This window comes from Mauremys reevesii, linkage group 6 (genome assembly GCF_016161935.1).
Source record: "Mauremys reevesii isolate NIE-2019 linkage group 6, ASM1616193v1, whole genome shotgun sequence".
Classification (NCBI taxonomy): domain Eukaryota; kingdom Metazoa; phylum Chordata; order Testudines; family Geoemydidae; genus Mauremys; species Mauremys reevesii.
Genome location: NC_052628.1, coordinates 26,064,029 through 26,081,597, shown reverse-complemented (window position 1 = coordinate 26,081,597; position 17,569 = coordinate 26,064,029). Strand labels below are relative to the sequence as shown.

At 43.6% G+C, this 17,569-nt stretch overlaps 1 protein-coding gene across 1 annotated transcript in view; it reads right to left on the bottom strand.

Moving 5' to 3' along the window:
* The window catches only part of OSMR (oncostatin M receptor), a 75,341-nt gene extending 61,271 nt beyond the window's left edge, over nucleotides 1-14,070 (bottom strand). The window contains 1 exon segment of the mRNA XM_039545825.1: nucleotides 13,884-14,070. The gene's annotated coding sequence lies outside the window, so the exon portion shown is untranslated.
* Between the last annotated feature and the right edge of the window lie 3,499 nt (nucleotides 14,071-17,569).

Here is a 17,569-nt window from a genome sequence, read left to right as displayed (position 1 = left end):
CTGCCCCACACACTGTCTCCCTCCTCTTTTCCCTCCCACACCCTGCTCACCCCCTTCCAGCCAAATCCCTGAACCCAAATGAAGCAAATGACATTTGAAAAAAAAAACACTTCTGCAATTTCTTTCTAGTATCAGAGGGGTAGCCGTGTTAGTCTGGATCTGTAAAAGCAGCAAAGAGTCCTGTGGCACCTTATAGACTAACAGACGTTTTGCAGCATGAGCTTTCGTGGGTGAATACCCACTTCTTCGGATGCAAATAGTGGAAATTTCCAGGGGCAGGTATATATATACAAGCAAGAAGCAAGGTAGAGATAACGAGGTTAGTTCAATCAGGGAGGATGAGGCAGGACCAGACTTCAAAGAGAAACTGCTGAGCTTCAGTTCATCGGCAAATTTGACACCATCAGCTCAGGATTAAACAAAGACTGTGAATGGCTTGCCAACTACAAAACCAGTTTCTCCTCCCTTGGTTTTCACACCTCAACTGCTAGAAGAGGGCCTCATCCTCCTGAACTAACCTCGTTATCTCTAGCCTGATTCTTTCTTGCATATATATACCTGCCCCTGGAAATTTCCACTACGTGAATCCGACGAAGTGGGTATTCACCCACGAAAGCTCATGCTCCAATACGTCTGTTAGTCTATAAGGTGCCACAGGACTCTTTGTTGCTTTTACAGATGCAGACTAACACGGCTACCCCTCTGATACATGATACTTATTGTTTTCCTTAAAGCCCTAGCTCCTGGAGTCAAGTGGCTATGTGATGATTTCAGCCTCCATTCTTAAAGAAAAGGTGAGTTTCTAGCCCTCGTGGCTGTGGAGAAAGCTTCAAAATGTGACTCCAGTGCACCCTAAAGGCTCAAAAAGCAGAAGGCAAATAAGAACACCACATCTATTATTTTTACATAATCTCGTGATTTTAAAGCCAATCTCATGATTTTTGGTGAGTGTGACTCATGATTTTTGAATATTTAGGGTTGGCGATACTGCCAATGCCAGTGCTGCTGGAAGGCCAAGAAACAAAGAGGAAAACAGTCAAGGGCATGCAACTCATAGGGCTCCACTTGTGAATCTGTATTCTATATTCTGCACCTGGAGTGGAACCAGAGCTGGATAAAACCTAATGGGAGATGAAGCCCACCTGAGGGAGGAGCTGGGTTAGGATTATAAAACAGGAAGGGGCTACAGGGAGGAGATCTGCAGTCACTCCTTAGAGGAAAAGGTAATTGGCTGGGGACAAAGAGGAGACCCCGAGGGAAAGTAAGCCCTGGGGTCCTGTACTGGACTGGGCAGTCTAGTAAGAGGTTAGGAAGGGAGAAGTAGCCAGGGGGAGCAGAGGAATTTCCAGAGGTAAACCAGAGATAGGCAAAGAGATAGAGAGGTGGGGTAGGAAGGAGCCCAGGTAAACAGCAACAGGGTCTTAGACTAGGCAGACCTGGATCGCTAGTTATAGGTTCTCTGGGCTGGAACAGAGTACTAGGCAGGCCTGGGTTCCCTTACCAGCAGCTGGAAAAATGGCACAAGACCTGGAGACTTGAAAAATCAACCGGACAGTTTGCCCTATAGGACCTGGAAGGTGGGGAACTACGTAGTGACCTAGCTGGCGGGCTGAGTCATGAAGAGGGAGCACCCTGCAGTACAGAGCGGCCACGGCGTGAGCAACTGATGGAAGCTGGCGCCAGGTGGAGCAAGAGCTAATTCCCAGCCAGAAAGAGGTGCATGTGTGGTGAGTAGCAACCTCTTTACAGCCCTGCTGTGATGGATGTTGTACAAGTACATAACAAAAAGACAGCCCCCACCCCAAGGATCTTAGGTTTGCAGACCTCAGATTAGCCCTGCCTACATTATTCTTCTTACAGCTCCATGGTCCATGTCATTCTTTAAGTAACATTCTTCAGTGCTCTTGGGTATATTTAACAAAAACTAAAGCCAAGAGCAAGCCCAGTACTTTAATCCAGAATTAGCATGTGATAGAAAGAAATAGATTTTGGTAAAGAAACATGTTTCTGTTCCTAGCTGCTTCAATTACAAGAAGAATATTATAATGTACAGGGTAGTGTTTCTGGTTCATCATCCTCTACAGGATCTAATCAGAATTGCTCATACGTATTTCCCAGTTCTGGATACCACATTTCAGGAAAGATGTGGACAAATTGGAGAGAGTCCAGAGAAGAGCAACAAAAACTGGGTTTGTTTAGTTTGGAAAAGAGAAGACTGAGAGGGGACATGATAACAGTTTTCAAGTATGTAAAAGGTTATTACAAGGAGGAGGAAGATTGTTCTTCTTAACCTCTGAGGACAGGACAAGAAGCAATGGGCTTAAATTGTAGCAAGGGAGGTTTATGTTGGACATTAGGAAAACTTCCTAACTGTCAGGGTGGTTAAGCACAGGAATAAATTGCCTACGGAGGGGTTGTGGAATCTCCATCATTGGAGATTTTTAAGACCAGGTTAGACAAACACCTGTCAGGAATGGTCTAGATAATTAGTCCTGCCACGAGTGCAGGGGAATGGACTAGATGACCTCTCAAGGTCCCTTCCAGTTCTATGATTCTATGTAGGTTATTGCGATTTTTGGTAATACTGTTCCATAGAGAAGATGGAGTGATCGAAAAGGAGTAATGCCTGGAATCATTTCACAAAAGTAACAGAAGACACCATTAAATGTAAACTCTGTAATTCAGAGCTGAGGTATGCAAACAGCACCGGAGCAGTGCTGAACCATTTGAAGCTGAAACATCCCTCTGTTTCATGTGGAGAAAAAAAGGCAAAAATCAAACAATGTTGACAGCATTTGTTTCTGGCAGTTCAAGAAAATGCAACACACAATGTGACAAAAAACTAACAGAGTTGTGCACCATGATCACTACAGATATGCTGTCTGTAAGTGTCATTGAGGGTACAGGTTTTTGTGCATTGATGAGTTTTGTAGAACCTGAATACTGTGTGCCTGTGAGACAGACTATAACCTCGAGACAAGAAGAGCTATGAAGACTGTGTGAAGTCTGTCTGGGAAAAATTGAAAAACACCATTCACCACTGACTGCTGGACAGCATTAACTACAGAAAGCTACATGACTATCACTTGCCATTATACTGAAAATTGGGAGCTTTGATCTGCAGTTCTAGAAACTGAAAGTATGGCAGAACAACATACAACAGAAAACTCTGCTGAAAAATTAAACGCTACAGTGGAAAGATGGGGTCTGGCAGGCCATGTCTTGGTGTGCATATACAATACAAGCAACATTGTGCTTGCCAGCACACCAAGGTATGTTACGTGGGAATCTGTCATTTTGTTTTGCCCATACTTTGCAGCTAGCCATAAATGATGGGTTTTCTTCAAATAGTGTGGATCATGCTGTTGCAGCTGCAAGTTGACTAGTTGCACACTTCCACCACAGCACTGTGGCTGGAAAAGCACTCGAAAGAAAACAAACACAGCTTCAGGTTAAGCGACACTGTCTGATCCAGCCGTGTAAAACTCGCTGGAATTCGGTATATGACATGTTCGAAAGATCCTGTGAGCAAAGGTGAGCTGTAACAGCTGCGCTTTCAGATAGCTCTGCAACAAAACAATCTGATGCCCAAACGATTCAGCTGCAAGAGGAGCGCTGGCCATTAACAGAGGACATCTTACCACTACGTTCCACTTTAAAATGTGCTACAACTGCCATGTCTGCTGAACAGTCAGTGTCAATTCAAATATTTATCCAATTTGCAAGTCTTCTCCAAACTCACTTCAGAAGCAAAGCTCCTGTCGAAAATGGAAGTTTCTGATTTCAGAAACCCAACAATCCTGCCATAACTGCCAAACCTACACTTATTGCCTCCTTGTTAGATCCACACCATAAACACATGTGGTTTCTTTCACCTGTTGTCCAGATCGCTGGTAACTCAAAGCTTCTGCAATTTGCATTAATGTTAGAAATAGAAGAACCTCTGAGTGCTACTGCTGAACCGGATCAGCCAATAGAGCCAGTGCCAAAAAAAAAATGCATGAAACTGAGAAGAGTGTTATAGTGATGCTTTTAGGTGAAGATTATGCCAAAAAGGAGAATGCAGTAGAAAATGAACTGGAAAATTACTTCAGGGAGCCTTGTCCTTCATTGGAATGAAGTCCACTGAAGTGGTGGAAGGTCTTTGCAAAGAACTTTCCAAGGATTGGAAAACTGGCAAAGAGTACCTGTGCATTCCAGAAATGTCTGTGCCTGCAGAATATGCATTTTCCAATGCTAGCCTTACTAATCGGCTGCACACAAGACTGACACCAGAGCATGTAAACATGTTATTTTTTAACAAAAATCAGCAGTAGAGTTGAAATTCTAATTGGACTTTTTTGTATTTTTGGACAGCTTAGGGATAATATGTAAAAAGTTAAACAAAAAAAGTGGGTTTTACACAGAAGATTGGCTGTTTTTGTTAATAAAGGCACTTGATAAAGATAATATATATGTATGATAGATTCATTGTGAACCAGTGGCACTGGAACATTTTTAATAGTGGGGGCCTGGGTCCGGCAGCCGGGACCCCATGTAAAACGTGGGGGTTCTGCAGGCACCCCCTGCACTCCCAGTTCCCGTGCCTATGACGTCAGTTCCATAGCAATAGTCCCGACTCCTAACAATGCGGAACCTAGTTCCACACACACTATGAAATAGTATTGCTGCGGCATTTTTAATGTGCACATTAGACATTTAACCATTAACTGCATACATTACGGGTAAGACAGATGCTTATCAGTTAACCAGTTAACATTTTATATCCCTAATTCACACTTGTGCTACTAAGGATATGTCTAGATTAGAGAGTCTGGCCTTCTAACTTGAATTGACTGATTGCCAATGAACATTAGTTAACTAACATGACTGTAAATGCTAGTCTAACCATGCCATAGATGTTTGCAATTTGCTTGTGGCTTGGCTCATTTAAACCATCTTTATTACCTCCCAGGACTGGAAGTTATGACTCCTATGCCTGTAGTCAGCTCCCCGGTAGGGTGAGTGTGTGGAGACAAGAATGCCTCTGTTATGGTAGTGTTGTCTTTTGTTTGTCTTAAATTAAACAAAAGGTGATGTATCATACCTATAGTTAAGGATGAGTGGAGGCCTCTCCTGCCCTGACTGACAAAGGCAGCTTCCTCATTCCATCTGTAGGCGGAATCTCACCTAGATGTTGGGGGTAGGGAAAGGGAGGTAGGATGGAGGGGGCAACGTTTCCCAGCTTCTTGCTGGTCTCCCCGTATCTATGATGAGGGCTTATTCCTCCACCCAATTTCCAGTAGTGATGAGGGAGATCTTTGAGCCCAAAGGATCATTATGGAGCTGTCAGCTGGAGAAATGTGCTTCAGTTCTATGGCTTTCCTAAGTTCTTCACTGACTGCTAGACAGCCAGGAAAGAATTTACCACTCAACAGGACCCTGGGGGTAGTAAAATAACAATTGTTTGGACTTGCACAGCATCTCTCACTCATCCAATGCTCCCATTCTCTCACTTTTACAGGCAAGGAAGCTCAGGCTTGGGAGCCTTATCTAAGGTGAGCCCAAGATCAAATTTGTGTTTAGATCCCTCATCTCCTGACTCCTAGCTTTCTGCATCTGACTCCTCCACTTGGAAGTCAACCGTATACAGCTGAAATCTGACTGAGGTGGCTACTTCCAGGAGGAAATGTCCCTCCTCAGAATAGGCAGCAACCTCTGTTCTTAGTACATATTTGGAGGCTCACAGAGATTCTGTGAAGTAGCATCCACTGAGGCAGCCTGGGACTGAATAGACCCCTTAGGAAATTAAATATGGCATTGATTAGTGCATATTATGACCCGCTAAATCTTAGTATTTTGAAAAAATACACAGTTGAGGTACTGAGTTCTACAAAGTAGCCAATCTTTTTTACATATGCAGTCTTTTTCTGAATATATATCTTCATGAGAGAGAGAGAGAGAAAGCATCTACTGAGCTGTTGTGGTTAATGGGTAAATAACAGGCTTTTAAAAAATGCTATGTAAGAAATGAACTGATACCATTCAGATCTGCTAGGCACATAAAGTTGCACTTAAGTCATTACTTAGTTCTTGTTTCTCTGATAAATACAAAGCTCTTTAGAAACCTAACCCCATGCATTATTACCAAAACAGGAAAGACAGTATATAATTAATAATAATCTCCTGTGAAGGCTTTTATTCCAAACAAAAAAGAGCATTACATGCTCATGTGTCTCTTAAAATATGTGAAGTCCTTGCACTCCCCATACCCCTCAAGGTGGAGGAAGACAAGCTATATCACGGTCTGTAAAGTGCCAGGGTCCAGGTTTGTGACTGATACTGATGGAATCAGTAGCCCAACATAAGGGATTCTGCAGCAATAAGAGAGCTAGTAAATGATCTACTTCAGGCATGAGCTACATGTACTGATGTCAGGATTTGGTTTACTCTGGACTAGGGGAAGTTGCATATCCCCTAAATTAGGATGGTAAAGGGGGGGGGAATGTGGGTTGGGGGGGAGACATGCAATCAAAAATTAGCAGGATACAGTTGATCTATTGAAGTTTTTGCTGCTTGCTTCCAGCCAGATATGCTGAGGCTTGCTGAAGTAAGTGTGGGGGAGGGGGAGAGAGAGACAGCAGAAGCAATACTTCTTTCCTCTGTTTCAACTGTACAGTTGCATTTGTGACCAAAATTTGGTATGATGAAACAGGATCCAGATGAGAAAGCTAAGTTTTTGCAGGGCTATTGTGATCAGATGCATCCAGGTCTGTATTTCAGAGATGCTCTAGGAGCAGGTAAACATGTTCTCTTAAGTAGTGGCATCTTGGAAACTGGAGCCAAAATCTGGCAGGATCTAGCAGGGCAGATTTGCAGCATTGTTGTTGGGATGTGTTCAGATTTTTGCTGTTGTTGTTGGAACAATGTATTTAAACAATGAAACTTGAAGTATTGGGGCCAAAAATTTGTTGCTCCAGCAGATACTAGATATGGTATTTGACTATATTGCTGGGCCAGGATGCATGAGGGTCAGGGTGTCTGAAGATGAGCATTGATATTTGTTCTCTATTTATGCGGTAGAAATTGTGGAACTGAGACCAACAAGTGTCAGGATCCAGCTTTTAACTCCCCCTTCCCACATTCTTTCTAAGTTCTATGGCAAATGTGTCTAGAGTCATACACACCAGCCACTTTGTGGTCACAGTTGGAATATTTGAGGCTACAAATTTACCCTAGTTGTAACCTCATTTGTAAAAAGTATTGTACTACCTTGTGAACTTTCATATAATATATAATAAAAAACATTGCTGGAAAGTAGGTTAATTTTGCTTTCAGTAATGTATCAGTATAAACAGGTGCAAGAGAACCAGACAGTGGGACTACATTACTCCAAACAGTAAAGGCCATGCTGATATGACTAAGGACTATGCTTGGTAAACATGGAAGATAAATGAATCAAAGTTGGTGTGTCAGATATTAGGCCTAGGGCTGTCGATTAATCGCAGTTAACTCATGCGATTAACTCAAAAAAATTAATCGTAATTAACCGCACTTTTAATCTCACTGTTAAACAACAGAATACCAATTGAAATTTATTAAATATTTTTGGATGTTTTTCTACATTTTCAAATATATTGATTTCTATTACAACACAGAATACAAAGTGTACAGTGCTCACTTTATTTTTTATTACAAATATTTGCACTGTAAAAATGATAAACAAAGAAATAGTATTTTTCAATTCACCTCATACAAGTACTGAAGTGCAATCTCTTTATCATGAAATTAAACTTACAAAATGTAGAATTATGTACAAAAAATAACTGCACTCAAAAATAAAATAATGTAAAACTTTAGTGCTTACAAATCCACTCAGTCCTACTTCTTGTTCAGCCAGTCACTAAGACAAACATATTTGTTTACATGGGAGATAATGTTGCCCGCTTCTTATTTGCAATGTCCCCTGGAGATGAGAACAGGCATTTGCATGGCACTTTTGTAGCCAGCATTGCAAGGTATTTACTTGACAGATATGCTAAACATCCATATGCCCCTTCATGCTTTGGCCACCATTCCAGAGGACATGCTTCCATGCTGATGATGCTCGTTAAAAATGCATTAAATTTGTGACTGAACTCCTAGGGGAGAATTGTAATCTCGGATGATGACCCAGCACATTTTGTTTGTTTTAAGAACACGTTTACTGCAGATTTGACAAAAGAAAGTACCAATGTGAGATTTGTAAAGATAGCTACAGCACTTGACCCAAGGTTTAAGAATCTGAAGTGCCTTCCAAAATCAGAGGGATGAGGTGTGGAGCATGCTTTCAGAAGTCTTAAAAGAGCAACACTCCAATGCAGAAACTACAGAACTGGACCACCAAAAAAGAAAATTAACCAAGGGTGCTAAGATACAGGATGTGGACCTGAGGCTGAAGAGGATCCTAACGGGAGCGGGAAAGAATCCACTGATTGTCCTTCACATGGGAACAAATGATACAGCTAGATTCTCGCTGGAACGTATCAAGGGAGACTATGCCAGGCTGGGGAAGATGCTTAAGGAAATCGAGGCTCAGGAAATCTTCAGTGGGATTCTGCCTGTTCCCAAAGAAAGGCAATGAAGGTGTGACAAGATTATGACAATCAACAGATGGCTCAGGCAGTGGTGCTGTAAGGAGGGCTTTGGGATGTATGGCCACTGGGAGGCATTCATGGACAGAGGACTGTTCTCCCGGGATGGACTTCACCTGAGTAGGGAAGAAAATAGACTTCTAGGATGGAGGCTGGCACAAATGATTAAGAGAGCTTTAAACTAGGAATTGAGGGGAGATGGTTGGGAGATGTGCAGGTAATCTCCATGCTGGATTTTAACATTGAGAGGTAAGAAAGCATACAGCCGTGGGTGGGAGAATGGACATAAGGAGGGAGAATAGTGTAGATACCAGTCTAATAGGTGATACTGGCAGTAGAATGTCTGGGCCTAATCGGGTAAAGAATGTGAGCAAAGCCAAACAGCAAGAAATAAGACGTTTGTACACCAATGCGAGGAGCCTAGGTGACAAAATGGAGGAACTAGAGTTACTGGTGCAGGAAGTGAAACCAGATATTATAGGGATAAAAGAAACATGGTAGAACAGCAGTCATGACTGGAGTATAGGTATTGAAGGGTATGTGCGGTTTAGGAAAGACAGAAATAAAGGCAAAGGTGGTGGAGTAGCATTGTATATCAATGACGAGATGAACTGTAAAGAAATAAGAAGGGATGGAATGGATAACACAGAGTCTATCACATTGGGCAAGAAAACTACTAGAGTCTCCCCTGGGATAGTCCTTGGTGGTCTATAGCACACCCCAGGATCTGATTTGGATATGGATAAAGACCTCTTCACTGTTTTTAATTAAGTAAATACTAATGGGAACTGTGTGATCATGGGAGACTAACTTCCCAGATACTGGAGGACAAGTGCTAGTAATAATAATAAGGCTCAGATTTTCCTGGATGCGATAACTGATGGATTCCTTCACCAAGTAGTTGCTGAACCAACAAGAGGGGATGCCACTTTAGATTTGGTTTTGGTGAGTAGTGAGGACCTCATAGAAGAAATGGTTGTAGGGGACAACCTTGGTTCAAGCGATCATGAGCTAATTCAGTTTAAACTAAATGGAAGGATAAACAAAAATAGATCTCTGACTAGGGTTTTTTATTTCAAAAGGGCTAACTTAAAAACATTAAGGAAATTAGTTAGGGAAGTGGATTGGACTGAAGAACTTGTGGATCTAAAGGCAGAGGAGGCCTGGAATTACTTCAAGTCAAAGCTGCAGAAACTATCAGAAGCCTGCATCCCAAGAAAGTGGAGAAAATTCAAAGGCAGGAATTTTAGACCAAGCTGGATGAGCAAGCATCTCAGAGAGGTGATTAAGAAAAAGCAGAAAGCCTACAAGGAGTGGAAGATGGGAGTGATCAGCAAGGAAAGCTACCTTACTGAGATCAGAACATGTAGGGATAAAGTGAGAAAGGCCAAAAGCCGTGTAGAGTTGGACCTTGCAAAGGGAATTAAAACCAATAGTAAAAGGTTCTATAGCCATATAAATAAGAAGAAAACAAAGAAAGAAGTGAGACTGCTGAACACTGAGGAAGGAGTGGAGGTTAAGGATAATCTAGGTATGGCCCAATATCTAAATAAATACTTTGCCTCAGTCTTTAATGAGGCTAATGAGGAGCTTAGGGATAATGGTAGGATGACAAATGGGAATGAGGATATGCAGGTAGATATTACCACATCCAAGATAGATGCCAAACTCGAACAGCTTAATGGGACTAAATCGGGGGGCCCAGATAATCTTAATCCAAGAATATTAAAGGAACTGGCACATGAAATTGAAAGCCTATTAGCAAAAATTTTTAATGAATCTGTAAACTCAGGGGTTGTACCGTATGACTGGAGAATTGCTAATGTAGTTCCTATTTTTAAGAAAGGGGAACAAAGTGATCAGGGTAACTACAGGCCTGTTAGTTTGATATCTGTAGTATGTAAGGTCTTGGAGAAAAATTTGAAGGAGAAAGTAGTTACGGACATTGAGGTCAATGGTAATTGGGACAAAATACAACAAGGTTTTACAAAAGGTAAATTGTCCAAACCAACCTGATCATCTTCTTTAAGAAGGTAACAGATTTTTTAGACAAAAGAAATACAGTGGATCTAATTTACCTCAATTTCAGTAAGGCATTTGATACAGTTCCACATGGGGAATTATTAGCTAAATTGGAAAAGATGGGGATCAGTATGAAAATTGAAAGGTGGATAAGGAACTGGTTAAAGGAGAGATGACAACGGGTCGTACTGAAAGGTGAACTGTCAGGATGGAGGGAGGTTACTAGTGGAGTTCCCCAGAGATCGGTTTTAGGACCAATCTTATTTAATCTTTTTATTACTGACCTTGGCACAAAAAGTGGGAATGTGCTAATAAAGTTTACAGATGACACAAAGCTGAGAGGTATTACCAATACAGAGAAGGACCAGGATATCATACAGGAAGATCTGGATGACCTTGTAAACTGGAGTAATAGTAATAGGATGAAATTTAATAGTGAAAAGTGCAAGATCATGGATTTAGGGATTAATAACAAGAATTTTTGTTATAAACTGGGGATGCATCAGTTGGAAGTAACAGAGAAGGAGAAGGACCTCAGAGTATTGGTTGATCACAGGATGACTATGAGCCGCCAATGTGATATGGCCATGAAAAAAGCTAATGCGGTCTTGGGATGCATCAGGCAAGGTATTTCCAGTAGAGATAAGGAGGTGTTAGTACCGTTATACAAGGAACTGGTGAGACCTCATCTGGAATACTGTGTGCAGTTCTGGTCTCCCATGAATGATGGGAGGATGAATTCAAACTGGAACAGGTACAGAGAAGGGCTACTAGGATGATCAGAGGAATGGAAAACGTGTCTTAAAGGAGACTCAAAGAGCTTGGCTTGTTTAGCCTAACCAAAAGAAGGCTGAGGGGAGATATGATTGCTCTCTATAAATATATCAGAAGAATAAATACCAGGGAGTGAGAGGAATTATTTAAGATCAGTACCAATGTGGACACAAGAACAAATGGATATAAACTGGCCATCAGGAAGTTTAGACTTGAAATTAGATGAAGGTTTCTAATCATCAGAGCAGTGAAGTTCTGGAACAGCCTTCCAAGGGGAGCAGTGGGGGCAAAAATATATCTGGCTTCAAGACTAAGCTTGATAAGTTTATGGCGGGGATGGTATGATGGGATAGCTTAAGTTTGGCAATTAATTGATCTTTGACTATTAGTGGTAAATATGCCCAATGGCTTGTGATGGGATGTTAGATGGGGTGGGATCTGAGTTACTACAGAGAATTCTTTCCTGGATGTCTGGCCGGTGAGTCTTGCCCACATGCTCAGGGTTTAGCTGATCGCCATATTTGGGATCGGGAAGGAATTTTCCTCCAGGGCAGATTGGCATAGGCCCTGGGAGTTTTTCACCTTCCTCTGCAGTGTGGGGCACTGGTCACTTGCTGGAGGATTCTCTGCACCTTGAAGACTTTAAACCACAATCTGAGGACTTCAATAGCTCAGACATAGGTTAGGGGTTTGATACAGGAGTGGGTGGGTGATTCTGCGGCCTGCAGGTCAGACTAGACTATCATAATGGTCCCTTCTGACCTTAAAGTTTATGATTTAACCTTCTGCTAGTGACATCAGACTCAGATGATGAAAATGAATAGGCGTCTGTCTGCACTGCTTTGGATTGTTATCAAGCAGAACTGGTCATCAGCATGGATGCATCTGGCACGTAAATATCTTGCTGGCTACAACAGTGCCATGTGAACGCCTGTTCTCACTTTCAGGTGACATTGTAAACAAGAAGCAGGAAGCATTATCTCCTGCAAATGTAAACAAACTTGTTTGAGCGATTGGCTCAACAAGCAGTAGGACTGAATGAACTTGTAGGCTCTAAAGTTTTACATTGTTTTATTTTTGAATGCAGGTTTTTTTTGTACATAATTCTACATTTGTAAATTCAATTTTCATGATAGAGATTGAACTACATTATTCGTATTAGGTGAATTGAAAAATACTATTTCTTTTGTTTTTATATTTTTTATTACAAATATTTGTAAAGTGAGCACTGTACACTTTGTATTCTGTGTGGTAACTGAAATCAATATATTTGAAAATGTAGAAAACATCAAAAAATATTTAAATAAATGATATTCTATTATTCTTTAACAGTGTGATTAGTCGCAATTAATTTTTTTAATCACTTGACAGCCCTAATTGGGACTAATTGGTGGGTAAAATGATGAGGATAGGCTATTATACCCATCACTCCCTTTTTGGGTCCTTAAAGAAATATTTGGTGGGGAAAGGCTAATAAGAATAGACTGGCTACTGAAGCAAGTTTCAGTACCATGGCTACCATCCCCATTGTCTCCTGAGACTTCCTTCATCCAAATCCTAAAGGTTGTCCTGATCAGGCCAGAGAGAGGGACCCAAAAAACATGCCACCTCTGTTGGCTCCAGCTGAATCCCCAACACCATATGGGATGAAACGAGACAGGGCTTTAACTAAAGTATTAGCAACAACAGCTTCAGTCCATCTCAACTAACTTCTTCCCTTTCCCCAAAAGGACAGTTATTACTGTCCAAGAGACTGACAAAGAAGGGTATCTTTTCCTTTTTAAAATCTCTCCCCAGCTAAAGGGAAACAAAGGATGTTGTTAAAATGAAAGCCTTACTTAATATTGTCCATTGCAAATGCTGTAACTGTTCCTTCTATCTGTATCTTTAATAAAAGGTTTAAAAGATTTTTAACTATGTTTGCATTGTTCTAAACAGGCATCCGACGAAGTGGGTATTCACCCACGAAAGCTTATGCTCCAGTACCTCTGTTAGTCTATAAGGTGCCCCAGGACTCTTTGCTGCTAAACAGGCTGAGACCTGTGTGTACCGAACCTGGACCTTGATTAATGCTGGCCAGTGATTGGGTTATGTTAATGGCTTTGGCCAATCTAAATATTCATCCCTCTCGGGGTCACAGCAAGAGGAGTCTGAGAACAAAAGTGCAGGATGTGTTAATTAACTAGATCCTCACCAAGCACTACAGAGGTTTGAAATTCAAAGAGAAGACCTTTGCAGTAAATACTGGCTAGTGATAGAAAAGCGCCCTTTCAAAAGCCACCAGTGGAACCACAAGGGCTGTTGTTGCCCATGGATAGTGTGTGTGGGCGGGAGGGAGATAAATTTGACCACCGCCATCCCCCAAATCACCAGCCACGTTGGGTGCCCAGGAAGGAGTCATCCTCCCCTGGAAAAGAAACGGAGTAAAGAGAGCGGGAGCGGCGCTAGCAGGAGGGGGAGGCCAGGGGTACTCACTGCCTTGGCTGGTGGAACTGCCTGAGTGACGGGGTAGCCGCGGGCTCGTGGCGAAAGCGCCCAGCCTGGCCCGGGGAAGGCACCTGGAGCGGGGCACGTGCTGCACGCAGAGCCCTCCCGTCCCGCGCTGGTTAGCCGGGAGTCTGAGCAGCCGGGCCCGGCTTCAGTGCGTGTCAGCGGGGGCTGGCCCGGCTCCGGGCTCGCCCGCCGCCCCCGGGGGGTGAAGCAGCCGCCCCCGGCTGGCTTTACGGGAACGGCGGCTTGGAGCGGGAAGGGGGCCGCACTTTCCCGGCTCCTTCTCGCGGCTAGCGGCGCGGGGGGCTGCGCAGCGGCCGCAGTTGCACGGGCCGGGGCCGGGTGCTTCAGCCCCCGCCAGAGCGGGCGGGCGGGCGGCCAGCGCATTCCACGCCGGGCCGCCGCGGTGATGCGGTAGGAAATTCCCTGCCCTCCAGCTCCGGGAAGTTGAATCAGTTCAGCCGAATGGAGGAGGCTGGAACTTGCTTTACCTTGGCCCGTTCTCCCGCCCGGGGCCTGCTGGGGAGGCAGACCGAGGAGGGTTGAATTAGGGTCATGGGCGGGCTGCGTCTGTCGGGCAGGGACCGGAGAGCGAGAGCGCTGCTGGTGGCCTGCGTGCGGAGAGGGGTCGAGGCTCGCTCCGGGTTCGCTAACACGTGTTAGCTGCCCCCGACCTGCGCGCGCTGGCCTTAGGAAGCACCTTTAGCTGGCCGTGTTCTCAGATGGCCACTAATTGTATGTTCCTCATTTTTTGAGGGCTCTACTTGCAGCACTGGGGCTAAGCAGTCACAGCTGCAGCTGAAGTTGATGGGAGTTCTTCTTTGAATCTATAAAATCCTATATAACGCTAAGTAGCTTGAAAATAAGATCCTAGGCTACCAAAATTAGTGGACACTTGATTTTAATCTTTCTGTGCCTCAGTTCCCCCTCACCTCACAGGGATACTATGAAAATAAATCAGTTAATGTTTATGAATCACTCAGATACTATTGTGATAATCAGCAGAGAAAAGCCTACAAGGAAATGAATAATTCTGTATTCAGAGCATGGCTTGAATAATAAACATGGCACGGAGTATATTTTTCCTCTGGGAAAAATAGTATGTGATCAAGTAATTAAAGACTTTATCATAATGCATGTACACAGGGGGCTGAATTAAGTTTGCACAGGCAACCTTACTTCTGGCATTTCCTAACTTTTGAGTGAGACTTTGCAACCTTAATGTGTTCTTAATGTGGGGTGGGGGAAAGGAGGAAGGGGGATGTTTTATTTTAAAGACTCCATATGAAGCCAAGTCCATCTTCTGAGTTTCTTAGTCTACATCTGAATATTTGTCTTTTAGGCCCTGCTTCTGCAATTACATAGGCACCCACCTGGAACGTTGCTGAAATCAGTAGGGTTCCATGTGCATTCTACTCATAGAATCATAGACTATCAGGGTTGGAAGGGACCTCAGGAGGTCATCTAGTCCAACCCCCTGCTCAAAGCAGGACCAATTCCCAACTAAATCATCCCAGCCAAGGCTTTGTCAAGCCTGACCTTAAAAACCTCTAAGGAAGGAGATTCCACCACCTCCCTAGGTAACCCGTTCCAGTGCTTCACCACTCTCTGGGTGAAAAAGTTTTTCCTAATATCCAACCTAAACCTCCCCCACTGCAACTTGAGACCATTACTCCTTGTTCTGTCTTCTGCTACCACTGAGAACAGTCTAGAGCCATCCTCTTTGGAACCTCCTTTCAGGTACTTGAAAGCAGCTATCAAATCCCCCCTTATTCTTCTCTTCTGCAGACTAAACAATCCCAGTTCCCTCAGCCTCTACTCATAAGTCATGTGCTCCAGACCCCTAATCATTTTTGTTGCCCTCCGCTGGACTCTTTCCAATTTTGATACATCCTTTTTGTAGTGTGGGGCCCAAAACTGGACACAGTACTCCAGATGAGGCCTCACCAATGTTGAATAGAGGGGAATGATCACATCCCTCGACCTGCTGGCAATGCCCCTACTTATACAGCCCAAAATGCCGTTAGCCTTCTTGGCAACAAGGGCACACTGTTGACTCATATCCAGCTTCTCGTCCACCGTAACTCCTAGGTCCTTTTCTGCAGAACTGCTTCCTAGCCATTCAGTCCCTAGTCTGTAACAGTGAATGGGATTCTTCCATCCTAAGTGCAGGACTCTGCATTTGTCCTTGTTGAACCTCATCAGGTTTCTTTTGGCCCAGTCCTCTAATTTATCTAGGTTCCTCTGTATCCTATCCCTACTCTCCAGCATATCTACCACTCCTCCAAGTTTAGTGTCATCTGCAAACTTGCTGAGAGTGCAGTCCACGCCATCCTCCAGATAATTAATGAAGATATTGAACAAAAATAAAAAAAAAAACTCCTGGGGGAATTCTGCACCAAAAATTCTGCATACAATATTTTTAAATTCTGCAAAATTCTGCATATTTTATTTGTCAAAATAACACAATATAATCAAGTTTCAATTATTTTTGGTCATTTATTTCAAAATACTTGGCAGCAAGTATTCCTGTAACAATATAGATAACAAAAAAGATTCAGAAAATGTTTTGACAAATAGATTCCTTACTAGGCATATTAATACAGAACTCTGAGTAATAATTCATTTAAACTACAATACAGAACCGTATTTCCTGTATGCCTCTGAAGCAGTGCAAAGGCTTGGGGGAGTCAGGGGTAACGGAGGATCTGAGGGAGAAGGAAGTAAATTGCTGGGAAGGAGCCTGGATGTGAACATGGAGGGTTGTTGGGTATGGGTGGGAAAAGTATGGAACAGGTATTTTTTGCGGGGGGGGGGAGGGGCAGGGGGGAGGGATTGTTAGGGAGCTTCCCCTGTGCAGAGCCTGGCTGACCCCTAGCCTCTCCAGTTCAATCAGGCACATCTGCCTCTATCCCCATGTGTCCCTGCATCCTCATGTGTCCTTGCACCCCCTGTCCACAGGTGTCCCTCCTCCCCCACTTAGACCCCCATTCCCCTCATTCCCATGTGGGCCTGCACCCTCTCCCCCATCCCCATGTGTCTCTGTGACCCCACTCAGCCACCCTCTGTCCCTGTGTAGCTCTGCACCCCATCCCCTATCACTATGTGGCTTTGCACCTCCCTCCCCCATGTGGCCCTGTGCCTCCACTCCCATTCAGCCCCAGTCTGTCCTCCCCCACAAGCACTTATGAGCTTCTGCCTGACACCCCCCGTACCCCATACTGTCTGTCTCCCCATAGCCCCTATCTCCTGACCTGACCTGACAGGTGCTACGAAGAAGGCAGGCTCTTTCTCTTCCCTAGCTAGCTGGGAGCTGCTGCTGTATTCTATCGCCACAGCACCCTCTGGTGGGCAAAAGGTGGAACTGCCACAACATTTCGGCAGAAGCTTTTTTCTGTGCAAAAAATGTAAAAGATGCATGGGTCATTAATTATGCACAAGCGCAGTAGTGCAGAATTCCCCCAGGAGTAGCACTCCCATCTTGTCTGTTGCAGGACTGGGACCTTTGATTATAAACTCCTCAAGGAAGAAACCATGTCTCGCACAGAGCAGAGCACACTAGTAGCACTGATCAAGTAATACACGAACAATATATGTACATCTGGAATGCACTTATCAGGAGACCCACTTACTGCAGACTCTGTTTTCCCCACAGGGTCAGAGAGCTATAG